The following is a 14206-nucleotide window of genomic DNA, read 5'->3' on the forward strand; positions in this document are numbered from 1 at the left end:
GATGAGCTGAATTGATCAAGCAGATTTGTTTCTGAATAATCATGCTCCATCTCTTGCGACACCATGGCTGCCGAAGGCTAGAAGCGTGGACAGTAACGGGGGCCTGGGGGCCTCGCTGGGCCTGCGTCTGAGACCCTGAGTGGGAGGCGGAGGTGCTGTGGAGTTGCTGCGGCCTGAAGCTGGATGCGGGCCACGTCAGGACCAAGCCTTTGGGTTGTGGCGGTAGACATTGAGGCATCAGCGATTGCCCCATACCTGATGGTGAAGTCCGGCAGGTCGCATGGAGACAGGTTGCAGACCTGTGTGAGAAGACCTTGTAGTGCCCCTTGGAGCTGTAATCGGTAAAGGCCCTCCTGCGCACCAACGTAGGGAGGTCTGCATCGCAGAACACGTGCCACCACTACACCGGGGTGCACAGAGGAGATTGCCAATGGTGGGGTGCGCCTCTCTGCACCACAGACCAGAGGATGTGATGCTGCCCGGACGCTTTGGAGGGTGAGGCCCCTGAGCTGCGCCAAACTTGTGTGGCGAGAGCGCTGTGACCTCACGATTAAGGGGGCCGTGTTGCATTACCTGCATTGGGAGGTTCCCCAGCGGACTTGGTGGAAACTGCTGTACCCAGGCTTGTGAAATTCCACCTGGCTGAGACTCCTGCTGATGGAGTCACAGATATGAAGAGAGCGCAGCAGATTGAGCTCTAGTGTCGTTGTCCAGGTGAGGAGAAGGTGTGACGGGAAGCGTAGGAGGCTTGGGGGTCGTGTCGGGCCCAGGCCTAGCACAGGTGGGTGGCGCACACTGTGCCCTGAGCAATCCGAATGCTGCGAAGGACACAGCACAAGACTGGTGGGGGACACAACTAACTGGCTCAAGTCACTGAGCTCGGCATTAGTGGCAGCGTGTGCCCGGGGACCAGTTTGGGCCCAGGCCCTTGGGTATGCAGCTTGATCCACTGTTACTCGCAAGGAAACTGGGGACCACGGAATCTGGTAGCCACTGATCGGTAGAGGCAAATGGGTGGTGCTGCCTTTCCTCGCCCCCTGGTAGTGAGCTCTTGGGTGTACAGGGGACTATCCCTTAATGGACTTGCTCAGATGGCGCTGCTTTGTGGGACGGTAGCTGCTGCTGCTGTCCATATCTGCTGCTACTGATTCCTCTGACCCGAGGGTCATGTGTTCGAGGCCCTCCTCCCCCGCAGGCTTCGGCCTGTGCCTCATCGTTATTGGTCCAGTGGTAGAGCATCACTGCTCTGCTGCTTGACTGCCCTTCTGTCCCTCTTAACTGCTGCTCCTGTCCCTCGTTCTGCTCTTCTCCGTTGCTTTCTACCAGTGGCTCTGTATTTTTTTTTCTTTGCTTTGTTTGGCTTTTTTTTCTTGTGCTTCTGTATGGTTCCTTTTCCTGGTCCATTACCTCATTAGCTCTGCGATCGACCGTAGCCCTGCCCTCTCCAGTGGCCTTTCCTTCGTTTCCCGCTTCTCAGGTGTCCAACCCCCATAGCACTACTTAATGGCAGTTGCAGTGCAGTCATGCACAGCGGTTGTGCCACTGGTGCGCCAAAGGCAAGCCTGTCTCCGCTGTCCGCGCATAGACCGTTTCCAGTGCAAGGGACCCTGCTTCCCGAACACCGCTATGACGCCAGCACCATCTTCGCCCACAACCCTGGACGCCACTCCGCCTGCCATTTAGCATCACTGAAGAATACCCTTGCATCCTTCGCCTGCTGAAACTGTAAACGCGCACCTTCTGCACATCAACAAACCAACGCCTCTCACCGTCCAGCCGACCAACAGTGCACCCGACCGTCTCAACTGCATCGTCCTCAATGTGTGGTCCCTCCACAAACACGCCACAGAAATCTGGGTCCTCCTCGTTTCCAACTCTTCAGACATCGCCTCCTTCACTTAAACCTTGACCGACCTTTGCTCCGGACATCGCCATCACCATCTCCGACGGGTACAACATCACCCGCAAGGCCCACCCCGACCGCCCAGGAGGTGGCATTACCTTTGTCTACGAAAGCACACTCCGACTGACCACACACACTCTAATGACCCAATGTAGACCATAGAACACCTCCACCTCAAGATCCGGACCAAGCCCAACACCACCCTCGACAGGCACTGTCTACAGGCCCCCCGGGGCATGACCCCCCATTCACCGATGCCATGGTACACTTCATCGCACTCCAGGTTCTCCCATACACCGAGTACATCCCACTCGGAGACCTCAACTTCCACCTGGACAACCCCAGTGATCAGAACACCCCCACCCTCCTGGAGAAACTCACCAACATTGTCTCAAGCAGCTTGTCACCGCACCAACCCACATAGCCAGACACGCACTCCTCCCCGTCTTCTCCGCCCGCGGAAACATTCAACTGCAGCCACGGGAAACAGCTTTTACAACGCTGTCATTACATCGCAATAATATTACAACGCGGTCGTTATTGATAGGGCGCATCCCTGACCTTTTGTTTTGGCTCAGGGCGGTGCAGCAATGTTCCTTGCAGCGCTGTCCGGTATCTAAACATCATATATGTGGACACAACTGTTTTCACCAATTTTAAGACCAGCTATTTTCTGGTCTTAAAACTGTCTCTAAGTGGGCTCAGCAGTAGTTTTGGGGGTTATCACTGTACACAAATGTCATTGTAAATATCACGAAGTGGGGTTAGCAGCCGTTTTGGCATAGAAACTCCAACATGCATCTCATTTTCGTTAAGTCCCGCTAACAGAACCGCTAGGGCCACCAGAAACCGCCCAAGGTAGTGACACAGGGGACCCACGGGGGACGCGTGCAGTGTCTAAACACAGCCGCGAATCACCATTAACTTCTATGGGGAAAGTCACGGTTGGAAAATTACAGATTAAGAACACTTAGAAGAGGACTTGGAGCAAACCCCTTTAGAACTAGGAGGTTTTTAGAGGCAACACCCACGGGAGCACCGGAGTACTCTAGTTACCTCACCCAGGGAAGCCGGGTGCAAAGGTGTCTTTTCGTATCGTGTTTCGTCGTCTATTTCAGTGGCGAGCTGCTGAAAAGTGTTGCAGGCAACCAAGTGGAAAGTGTCCGGGTGGATCGGAGATCTGAAGAACCTGAAAGCAGAGGGGACAGAGTCTGGGTCACTAGCCAGTGACCAGGAAGGCGAGGAGAAGATGTGAACCGATGTCGGGTGATTTCAGGTGAAGAAGGCGAAGCTTGACTCTTCAGCCACGAGGCCCGAGGATGACCAGGAGCTTGATTCGAGCTGTCCCACGAAGGATGTCGAGTGCTGCGGTGTTGGTTTCCGGATTGGACCCAACACGCCTTGGCAACAGCAACCCACGCAGAAAGCAAAGATTGGCTTCGGAGGGTAGTCAGGGCACCTCTGGAGCATCCAGGAAAGCCCAAGAACCAGAAGAGTTACCTTTGTGCGGACCCACCAGTCGACGGACCAGGGATCAGGAAGGGGCCTCGAGCGGAAATGCTAGAAGCGGGCCCACGGAACACTCGTAGAGTGTAGGCCCACAAACTTCGGTGCAAATGGTGCTCTGGGCTTGGACTTCAAGTAGCCCAATGCACAACTTCGGGAAAGCTTGATGCACTTGCAAATGTGCACAGTGTCCAGGAGTTCCGGTCCCACGTCACTCGTGTGAGCAACGGGTCTCAGCTTTGCTGGGATCTCGTGTTGGCCTCTGAAAAGTCTGGAAGTCCGTGTCCTGATTTGCAAATCCGTCGGGATCCGGCAGGAGCCTTGGAAATGCAGTCAGGCAAGATGCTTCTTTGGTGCCTGTTTCAACAGGGGAGTCACTCCTTGGCACCAAGGGAGATTCTTCCGTCTTCTAGTTGATGTAGAAAGTCCAAGTTCCAGGATATATGTTGCATAGTTTCGTCCACGTGTAATCTGAAATCCTAAGGATTGGGTTCCTATACTTATACTAAGATATGGGGTTGGACATACTCTGGGGACCCACCTATGAGAGGATCCAGGGAGGGGGTGGCTACACCCCTTTCCCTTTGTCCAGTTTCACGCCAGAGCAGAGGCTGAGTGCCCCTGCAACCGGTTTGAACCTAGATATACACAGTGACACCAAGCGTTCCCCCAGCACTGTCTGAAAAGCATTCTCTGAATGTACTCACCCAGCCCCAATACACTAAAGCCTGTCTGGGAGGTGGTTACACCTCCCTGTGACAGGAAACCTATTGTCCAGGCCTCCCCTGCCGGAGTTTCGTCCAGCAGCAGGAGGTCAGACTCCTGTCTGTGGCTGCAGAATCCATTTTGTGATGCTGAGGCTCTTATAAACTATTAACGGTTAGGTCAGTGTGTACATATCTCTCCCTCTAGAAGGGTGAAATTCTACCCCCGCTGCCAGTACTGGCTGGGGGGTCGGATTCCAAAGTGTTTGACACCAAACACAACATGTTTCCATGTAGCCATTCCAAAGTTAGCATTAACTGCGAGGTTATAATGGATTTAAGAGTATATGGTCTGGCTGCATCACAGAACAGCTACAGAGAATAGATTCCAAAAGCTGCAGCAAGCACTCTGCCTTCAGGATTGATGAGGCCTGCCATAGGAGTGACTTATAGGTTTATTTGTGTCAGTGATTAAAGGTAAATATAGGTAACCTATACCTTAGTAAGGGGTGCATGCACCACCTTACCCATTTTGCAAGGCTTCCCAGGGGTGGCATAATACATGCCGAAACCCCTGGTAGGCCTCTGGGTTACACATGCCCTTAGTACCTAAGGTACCACATACTAGGGACTCGCAAGGGTAACCCAGTAACCAATCTGGAGTGTACCTAATGTACATGCAATCAATTTAGGGAGGAAGCAGCTAGGCTGGGGTCCTGGTTAGCAGGGCCCCAGCCAGACTAAAGTCGGAAAACAGTGAAACACCAGCATAAAGTGGGGGTAACCCTAGTAAGCAGATCCTACTCTCCTACACAAGTATCTTCTAGTGTACTGGGAAACGCAGTTATCCATGCTCAAACATACACCCCATTGAATCTAGCTAGAGGGTGGCATTTAATAATGTATTTGGATATATGAATACTATTATAATACAACCCACCTAACTACATATCTAAAAGCACTAGAGACCAACGCACTCCTGCAAATAGTCTATGAACAGTAAGATACACAATTTTTTTTATGTAGTCGTTATGAACCGAAGAAATGTTCCACACTGCAGACTCCAATGTTGATCAGATGATGTTTATATATTTTTTCAGATGATACAAGCAACAGCCGACACGTGTTTTGGCACAAAGGTGACTTTTTCAGGGCTGCAATGTATATATGTCAACTTATCAGAGAACAATTCATGATATTATCAGATAAGTGATTAATTCCGTTTTTAGGTTGAGCCTAGAGCAGCGCATGCGCTGCTTGCTCGACTTTAGTAAGGGGCTTTTCAAAGTGCTACCCGTAGGCCACCAGCGTGCACAAACACTTGCACCGCCTCTCCAATTATTGCTGCACGCGCATCCCTCGCGTGCTTAGCACGTCTTCGCAATCGCTATCACTTTTCTTTTCATCACGATGACATGCTGAGCACGTGAGGGATGAGCACAGCAATGTCCCCTGAAAAGTACCGTCCCTCGTAGCTTATTTCCAGTGTCATTGTTCTGTGTTACTGCAGGGGAAGCAGCTCATAAACTTGCGGAGCATTAGAGTGAGGTCATGGGACACAAACCTCCCCGATCATTATGTAAACTGTGTGTTTGTCTCTCTGGCTGGCGATCTGGCTGAAACAGGTCGTTGTCACTCAAGTTATGATGTAGAGACTGGGGCAGTGTTTAATTTATTAAAATAAAAAATAAATGAAAAAAAGGCCTGTGGCTTCAGGTACTGTTGAGAAGCCAGTTTTCACGTTATGGAAGGCCAGGGTGCCGAAAATAAACGCTGTGTGTGTAGTCTTGCTTCTACCTCATGCCTCTTTAATACACTGGCTGCCTCTTTATCCCATTCTTAGGGACACAACCGGTGTTTAAGGTAGCGGGGGCATTTACCATGTATTGTCCGAAATGCCAGAGTTAAAGTCTTAAACTCAATCCTTCTTGCTACTGGCAGGCAGTGGAACTGTTTGATATGCGGAGAGATATGATGACGAAACGGAAAACTTCTAATCAATCTCGCAGCCGCATTCTGAACCATCTGCAGTCTTCTGATTAGGTATGCAGGTAGAGGCAATTGGCATAGTCCAGCCTAGATGTCAATGTGGCATGGACAATGACTCTGAGACAGTCCTCCGGCAGTAGATGTACACATTATCTAAGGTTTCTTAATTTATTGAAGCATTAGGCAGTCACCTGCCGAATTGGGGCTGTGAAAGAGAGATCTACATCCCCTTTCACTCCCAAGTTTTTACCGTAGTTGCAGGAGTAGGTGACCGGCCCATTTCAGCCCGCCACCAAATACCCGCTGCAGGTGACCGAGTCTTGCTGAAGAACAACACTTCAGTTTTCTCTGCATTAAGTTTCAGTTTTTTGTTGTTCATCCACTGGGCGATGTCTCTCAGGCATCCCTTAAATCTCTTAAAGGAGTCCACCAACTGGTCTATAAAGGAAAACACCAGCTGGGTGTCGTCGGCGTATGATATTGCCTTCACTTCCCAATTAGCTATGAGTAAGAACAGAATGGCCAGATATATATTAAAAAGAAGCGGGCTCAGAGCGACCCCTGTGGTACCCCACACCATAAATCTTTGGGTTCCAACTGGTTGGGTGGCAGAGCCACCTTCTGCGTTAGATTTTTAAAAAAAGACTTCAGCCAGGTGAGTACCTCTCTCCCAATACCAGTTGCTTGGAGCCGGTGAACTAAAATGTGATGGTCCACCGTGTCAAACGCTGCGGATAGGTCCAGGAGCACCAGCAAAGCTGAAGAACCGATGTCTACAGCCATTCTAGTCGACTCTACGACCTCCAGCAATGCCGTCTCTGTACTGAAACCCGTCCGAAAACCAGACTGAGTATCATGCAAAATATCATGGCTCTCAATAACGATGGATTTAACCCAGATCTCTCGACTGGGGGAGAATGTTTACATTGTCAGCATTCTGTCCATCATTTGTTTGCTGTAACACTTTTCTCCCTAAGTGGGATGGGTATGCCCAGACATGGATCCCTTGCTCACTGTACCACTGTATTCAAGCTAGCCTGGCTGAAGAAGGGTGACATACCCTGAAACGGGTTCCATGATACTTGTTTCCGGTCCAGGGAGGACCTGGCCTGGCAGTTTCGGTCTGGACTGTTCCCATGGGGCACAGGTTCAAGACTGATTTGCATATGGCTGGGTCCAAACTGGGGTGGCGTAGTGGGCAAAAGAACGATGGATTTAACCCAGATCTTTTGACTGGGGGAGAATGTTTGCATTGTCAGTATTCTGTCCATCATTTGTTTGCTGTAACACTTTTCGCCCTAAGTGGGATGGGTATGCCCAGACATGGGTCCCTTGCTCACTGTGTGTTGTGAATCTGCTTTTCACTAAAAGGACAGATCCTAACCACAATCCTCCCCTGGACCAAGGCAAAACACAGCACTTCCCCAAAGCGAGGTAAGGTAATAATACCAATCCAAACGTAGGTAATATAACTCATATACGTTTATTAATACACTACTTCAACAATGGCAGGCCGAATGCATTAGTCACGGCAGACTCCCAAGTAACAAATGGATAATTGGAATAAACTATCAAAAATAGGATGCAATATAAATACATGTAGCAATGAATGGAAAAGGAATAAGAAATTAGTGGCAAGAATAGAAAGAAATAAGAAAAGGTTTGGCTTAGGAACACCTCACCGACTGTTTCAGCACCATCCTGCCAGCCCAAGCTGAGGGAAGTCCGGTTCTGCAGCCTCAACAGGGGTTCAGTCAGGACACAAATTCCTTCGCCTTCTGAGGTTACGGTGTTGGGGTCGGTGGGTCGGAGGTGGGCTCTGGGTGAGGGTGGTAGTTAGCTGGTCTACGGTGACTTTGCTCCAGCAGCGGCGGGGGATCTGTTGGGTGCGGTGGTGCATGGTGGGTTTCCTGAAGGTGAAGTGGATGCAGCGATGGTCGGTCCAGTGGAGCTCGGTGGTGTGGGTAAAGGAGACGTGGGAGCTTGCGGAGAAGATGAGGTCAAGCGTGTGGCCGGCGAAGTGGGTGGGTGTTGTGACGAGTTGGCTGAGTCTGTGGTTGGCGATCAGAGTGGTGGAGTTGGTGTCGTCATTGTTCTCGAGGTGGAAGTTCAGGTTCCCGAGGAGGATGTAGTCTGTGGAGGCAGGGCATGTGTGCTGACTAAGTCGGCGATGGAGTCGCTGAACTGTGGTCTGGATCCGGGGGGGTCTGTAGACAAGGGTTCCTCTGAGGGTGGTGTTGGGATCGGTGTTGATCTGGAAGTGCAGATGTTCGACGGTGCTGAGGGTGTCGTCGGTGTAGGTCGAGACTTTGAGAGTGTTCCTGTGGACGATGGCGATTCCTACTCTGTTGGTGTAGTCCATGCGTCTGATTTTGTAGCCGTCCGTGATGGCTATGGCGATGTCGGGTACTATGGTGGGGTTCAGCCAGGTCTCAATCAGGAAGGCGCCGTCTGGGGAGGTTGTGTCGAGTAGGTCCCAGAGTTCTACAGCGTGTTTGCTGGCGGAGCGGGTGTTAAGAAGAATGCAGCTGAGGTGGTTGAGTTCTTTCACAGTGGGTGGGTTTGTGGGCCGGATGCTGGTGAAGCTGCAGTACTGGCAAGTGAAGGGTCCTTGGGTTCCCATCGGGCGGCCCGAAAGTAGGTGTGCGATCATCCGGTGTTGAGTGCGTGGAGTCGTTGGCATCGTAGTCGAGACGGTCGTTATCGCGTTCGCGGGGGCCAGGGTTTCTCGCGCTGCGCACGGTCCGGGTGCGGACAGGCGCAGACAGGCTTGTCTTAGGCTCGCCTTCGGCATGCCCGCTGCACACGGCCGCCATAAGAAGGGGAGGTGGGAGGGAGGAGCCGCTGGGACCACAGATGTTACTTTTCGAAGTGTACCATGTACAGATACGCATATGAAGGTGAAAATGTAGATCCCTTTAGACTTCTTGTGCTTGTTTGTACCAGTTTTTACCATGTAGGATTTTTTTTCTCCAGAATCAGACTAGTCAGTTCCAGGATCACCATGGTATGTTCAAAGAGTGTAGTGTCTCTTGTTGAGAGTGTCCGTCAATAAACCTTTATCTAGTGGGATGCTAGTATATAAAGAGTTTACATCAAGCGTTTCAAAATGAAAGGTTTCTGACCATTCAATATCCTCCAATTGGTTCAGTAAATCACCTGTGAGCCAATCCCAGAAATTATAGGCCTACCTGGAGGGTTCTTTATCGTCTTTGTGGATTTTGGGTAAAGTATAAATACTTCAAGGCGCACATGGTTGTAAATTGTGCATGTATTTATACTCACAATCGTTGATTAGACACCGGTCCCGCCAATAGTTCAGTTTTAGCTCAATCTTTCCCATGGTGTCCTTTCTTGGATTACTAGTCAATTTTATGTAGGTCGTGGTGTCAGCGAGCTACCTGTCTATTTTTGCCCAGTAATCGATGTTATTCATAACTACCACATTGTCCCCTTTGTCCGCCTCCCTTACCACAATTGTGGATGTGTTCTTGACCCTGTTAAGTGTGTGACGTTCCGTTGTCCAGATTCCCTTAACCGGTCTGAAATTAGTGTGTATCCTGTCCTCTAATTTATGCAGGTCATGGATAACTGCCTTATGAAATGTATCTATGAGATTTTCTGGAGATCTTGTTGATAGAAGGGTCGGTTTTGGTTTGAGCCCACTATCCACATTGAGAGTAGAGGATATCTCCAGATCAGACAGAATATCCAACTTTGTGGTAGGACTATGATCCGTGTCATCCAGTGGGATGATCCGATGGGCATCTTGAATATCCCTAATAGTCATGTTACATTCCGATAAACTAGTAATCATTGGAGGAACATAGTCCAACTGCTCTTCAAAATGCTTCTTTAATTTCAAACGTTTCACAAATGTATACAGATACACATGTACTCCTTCAAAATTGATATGTGATGTGGGGCAAAAATTCAGAACTTTACTTAGTATGTTCGTTTGTTCCTGTGTCAGTTCATAATCTGATAGTGCAACTGTTCTCTCACCCTCGCGGCTCCGTCATGAAGTGAAACTCCCTCGAGCCCCTGCACTCTCGAGTGTTGGTGTTCGAGGCCCTCCTCCACCCGCTGGTTTACTTGCGCCTCATCCCTGGTGGTCAGGTGGACCTCTGTCTCCTTTCTCTCGCTCCGCTTTCCTCTACGTTTTCACTAGTTTTTACCCTCACTTTGATCTATTTTCTGCACTCCTGCTTTTCTGCGCTTTTATGCCTTTCTGCTTTATTCCACTTTCATTTCCTTTTATTCATCCTTATTCCTCCTTCCCTCCCGTTTTCCCAGCCGCTGCTGCCCCCGCGGCCTCTCCCCCCAGCACGACCGGCCCAATCCAGCTCCCCTCCCAGGTCCCGCCTCCCAGATGTGCATCCCTCCTGGACTCTGCTGGTGCGCCGAAGGCAAGCCCGTCTGCGCCTGACCGCGACCAGCGCCAGGAACCCTGGACCTCCGCCCCGCCAACGCTACGACCCAGCAGCACTCCACGCACTCAACCCAGGCCACAAAAACAACTGCAAACTAACATCACCAGCCAACACCCACGGACACTTCAGCTGTCACCGCTACCGGCACACCTACAGCACCTCCAAGAACACGGACCCAGCACAACACGACCACAAGAACACACCCAAACCGAAGACCCTGCAGTGCATCCTCCTCAACATCAGATCACTCTACGAACACACCACCGAAATCTGGGACCTCCTCGACAGCACCACCCCGGACATAGCATTCGTCACAGAAACCTGGACCAACACCACCTCTGGACCGAACATCGCCATCGCCATTCCACAAGGATACAAGAACTCCAGGAAAGACCGCCCCAACCGCCCTGGAGGAGGAATCTCCATAATCCACAAATCCACCCACCACCTGAGCACACTCCCCGACGAGCCCACAGACCTGATGGATCACCTGCACTTCAAGATATAGGCCAGCCCTACCTCCACCCTCCGGGGAACCCTCATCTATCGACCCCCGGACCACGCGATCCTTTCACCTACTCTATCACGGACAACATCACCCCTCATGCCATTGCATCCACCAACTACACCCTGCTGGGAGACCTCAACTTCCACCTCGTCAACCAACTAAACCCCAATACAGCATCCATCCTAGACAACCTCCACAACATTGGACTTCGCCAGATCATGACCGAACCTGCGCACTCAGCGGACACCCCCTAGACCCTCTTCACAACAGGAACCTCCATCACGATCAGCCACACCACCGAACTCCCATGGACAGACCATTGATGCATCCACTTGACGTTCAGAACACCCACCCTCCACAGACACCAGCTCCCACAAAGAAACTGGGCCAAAATCACTGATGCCCAGCTCACCTCCTCACTCAGCAACTCCACCTCAACCACCGCGGAATACGACGCCCCCAACAACGCCGTCCGAACTCTAAACAGATGGTTCACTGTTAGCGTCAACACCATAGCCCCTCTCAAGAAGAACAACAACGCACAAGCCAAGAAGGCCAGATGGTTCACCCCCGAACTCCGAGAGTCCAGGCGTACCTGTCGCCACCTCGAAGACCTGGAGGAACTCCAAATCCACAGAAACCCACAGCAACTTCAAAGCCGCCACCACCGCTCACCACCAGCTCATCAGAAACACGAGGAAAGCTGCAATTGTTAATTTGTGAATTTGGATTTGTAACCCGCCCAATCACCTACAGATCTCTAAGCGCTCGGAAATCGATGTTATTACAATAACTTGGCACAACACGTCAGAGAGACACAGCTACCAGTTTACATTACAATTGAAGACAGAATCTCCACACACTCACTCAACAGCAAAGAACTCTTCAACATCATCAAGGAATTTGCCCAACCCGCCAGCGAGTCCACTGACATTCCCCCGTCATAAGACCTATGCACCTTCTTCCACCGCAAAATTAAGAACATCTACGACAACTCCGACAAAGTCAACCAACACACAAAACCCCATGCCAACGATTGACAGCTGGACAACCCTCACCTGCGAAAAAACACTGAAGACTATCAATTCAATCCCCTCCGGGGCCCCCACGGACCACTGCCCCACCACATCTTCAACAGAGCCGCCTACACCGTCACACCCATGCTTTGCCACACCATCAACCGCTCAGTGGCGAACACCTCCTTCCCCGACAACGGGAAACACGCCGAGATCAACCCCCTCCTAAAGAAGCCCTTGGTGGACTTCACCGACCTCAAAAACTACAGACCCATCTCCCTGCACCCGTTCCCAGCAAAAGTAATTGAGAAAGCCATCACCAGCCAACTTTCCACCTTCTTCAAAGAACACAACATCCTCCACCCATCACAATCTGGCTTCAGAAAAAAACTACAGCACAGAAACCGGCCTCCTTGGTGCAACAGACGGCATCCTCTCCGTACTGGACAAAGGAGAAACAGTAGCCCTCATCCTCCTCGACGTCTCAACGGCCTTCGACACGGTATCCCACCGCACCCTAACACGCAGACTCCATGACGCAGGTGTCTGGGACAAGGTCCTTGACTGGATCTACTACTTCCTCTCTGGCAGAAAGCAGCTGGTCAGACTCCCCCCTTTCCTCTCGGACCCTACACCAACCACCTGCAGAGTCCCCCAGGGGTCCTCCCTCAGCCCTACGCTCTTTAACGTCTACATGGCTCCCCTCGCTACCATCGGTAGAACCTATGGACTCAACATTGTTTCATACGCAGACGACACCCAACTCATCCTCCTCCTGTCCAACAAAGCCAATGCAACCAAACACAACTTCCAAGAAGGCATGGAAGCTGTCGCCAAATGGATGAAAAGCAGCTGCTTACAACTCAACACTGACAAAACAGAAGTACTCATAATGGAGCCACACCCCGACACCTGGAATGATACCTGGTGGCCTACTGCCCTCGGCAGCCGACCCGCCCCACAGACCACGCACCTAACCTTGGAATCATCCTAGACTCTGAGCTTAAAATGGATCCTCAGATCAACCCCATCATATCCTCCGGCCTCCACATCCTCAGCCTCCTACGTAATACCTTCAAATGGATCCTCGAGCACAGAAAAACCGTCACCCAAACAGTTGTCACCAGCAGACTCGACTACGGCAACGCACTCTATGCCGGAATAAACAAAAAACTCTCCCGCAAGCTACAAAACAGCCAGAACGCTGCCGCTAGACTGCTATTCAACTTACCGCTACACTACCACATCTCCCAACACCTATGCACACTCCACTGGCTCCCAATCGAGGCAAGAATCGCCTTCAAGATCCTCACCCACACACACACACAGCCCTCCACAACAACGGACCAACATACCTCAACAGCCGAATCAACTTCCACGTACCCCAAAGAACCCTACGATCAGTACAGCTCTCCTACACCATGGTTCCCCGCGCCAGAAAGACCAGATTAGGAAGCCGCTCCTTCTCCTTCCTCGTGGCCAGTGCATGGAACTCCCTACCGCTCCACCTCAGGCAGACCACATCACTCCTCATCTTCACAAGAAACCTCAAAACCTGGCTTTTTGACAGACCCCCCTCCTTGATGGACTGGAACGTGCAACACCCCAGTGCCATGAGACCCTCACTGGTGAGTAGTCGCACTTAACAAACCCATGATTGATTGATAGATCAGTTAATAAGTGGTACACTGTTATCACCTGTTATTTGTTGTAACCGAGCAAGTGGGGCATTCTGTAATGGTGTCAGTTCTTTTGTTTGTGGGACACAGACCTTGCTGTTATCCTTTCTCTTATGTTTGCTGCGCCCCCCTCTTCTTGTTTTTTGTACCAGTTTGTTTCGTGAAATTTAGCCTTGTCCCCTCTCTGAACCTCTCCAGTTCTGCTAAAAAAGTTGAGGTAGATGCACATAACCAGCGGGTCTAAAATTTGGCATGTGAGAGAGTTCACCGGTTTCACTTGTTATGCTTGAGATGTCTGACTCACTTGCTGACACTTTTCCACAAGTCCTTTTTCTATTTAGATTTTTTGACATCACACAAGTATTCAGAACGCGATCCCCATGGCCACCGGGGATCGACTCTTCTGACTTGTTGGACGGGTGAAGGACGCCTTTACAACTAACAGAGGTAAATGTTTTGACCCTTCAT

At 50.9% G+C, this 14206-nt stretch overlaps 1 protein-coding gene across 4 annotated transcripts in view; it reads left to right on the plus strand.

The window, feature by feature from the left end:
• LOC144783388 (uncharacterized) overlaps positions 1–14206 on the plus strand; it is a 244913-nt gene that overhangs the window by 158941 nt on the left and 71766 nt on the right. Inside the window, exon 4 of one of the 4 annotated variants that reach the window (XM_078662407.1) lies at positions 14080–14185. The exons of the other annotated variants lie outside the window; for them this stretch is intronic. The gene's annotated coding sequence lies outside the window, so the exon portion shown is untranslated. The remainder of the gene's footprint in view (positions 1–14079; positions 14186–14206) is intronic. 4 annotated transcript variants of the gene reach the window in all.

The sequence above is a fragment of the Lissotriton helveticus genome, chromosome 1_1 (genome assembly GCF_964261635.1).
Source record: "Lissotriton helveticus chromosome 1_1, aLisHel1.1, whole genome shotgun sequence".
Taxonomy (NCBI): domain Eukaryota; kingdom Metazoa; phylum Chordata; class Amphibia; order Caudata; family Salamandridae; genus Lissotriton; species Lissotriton helveticus.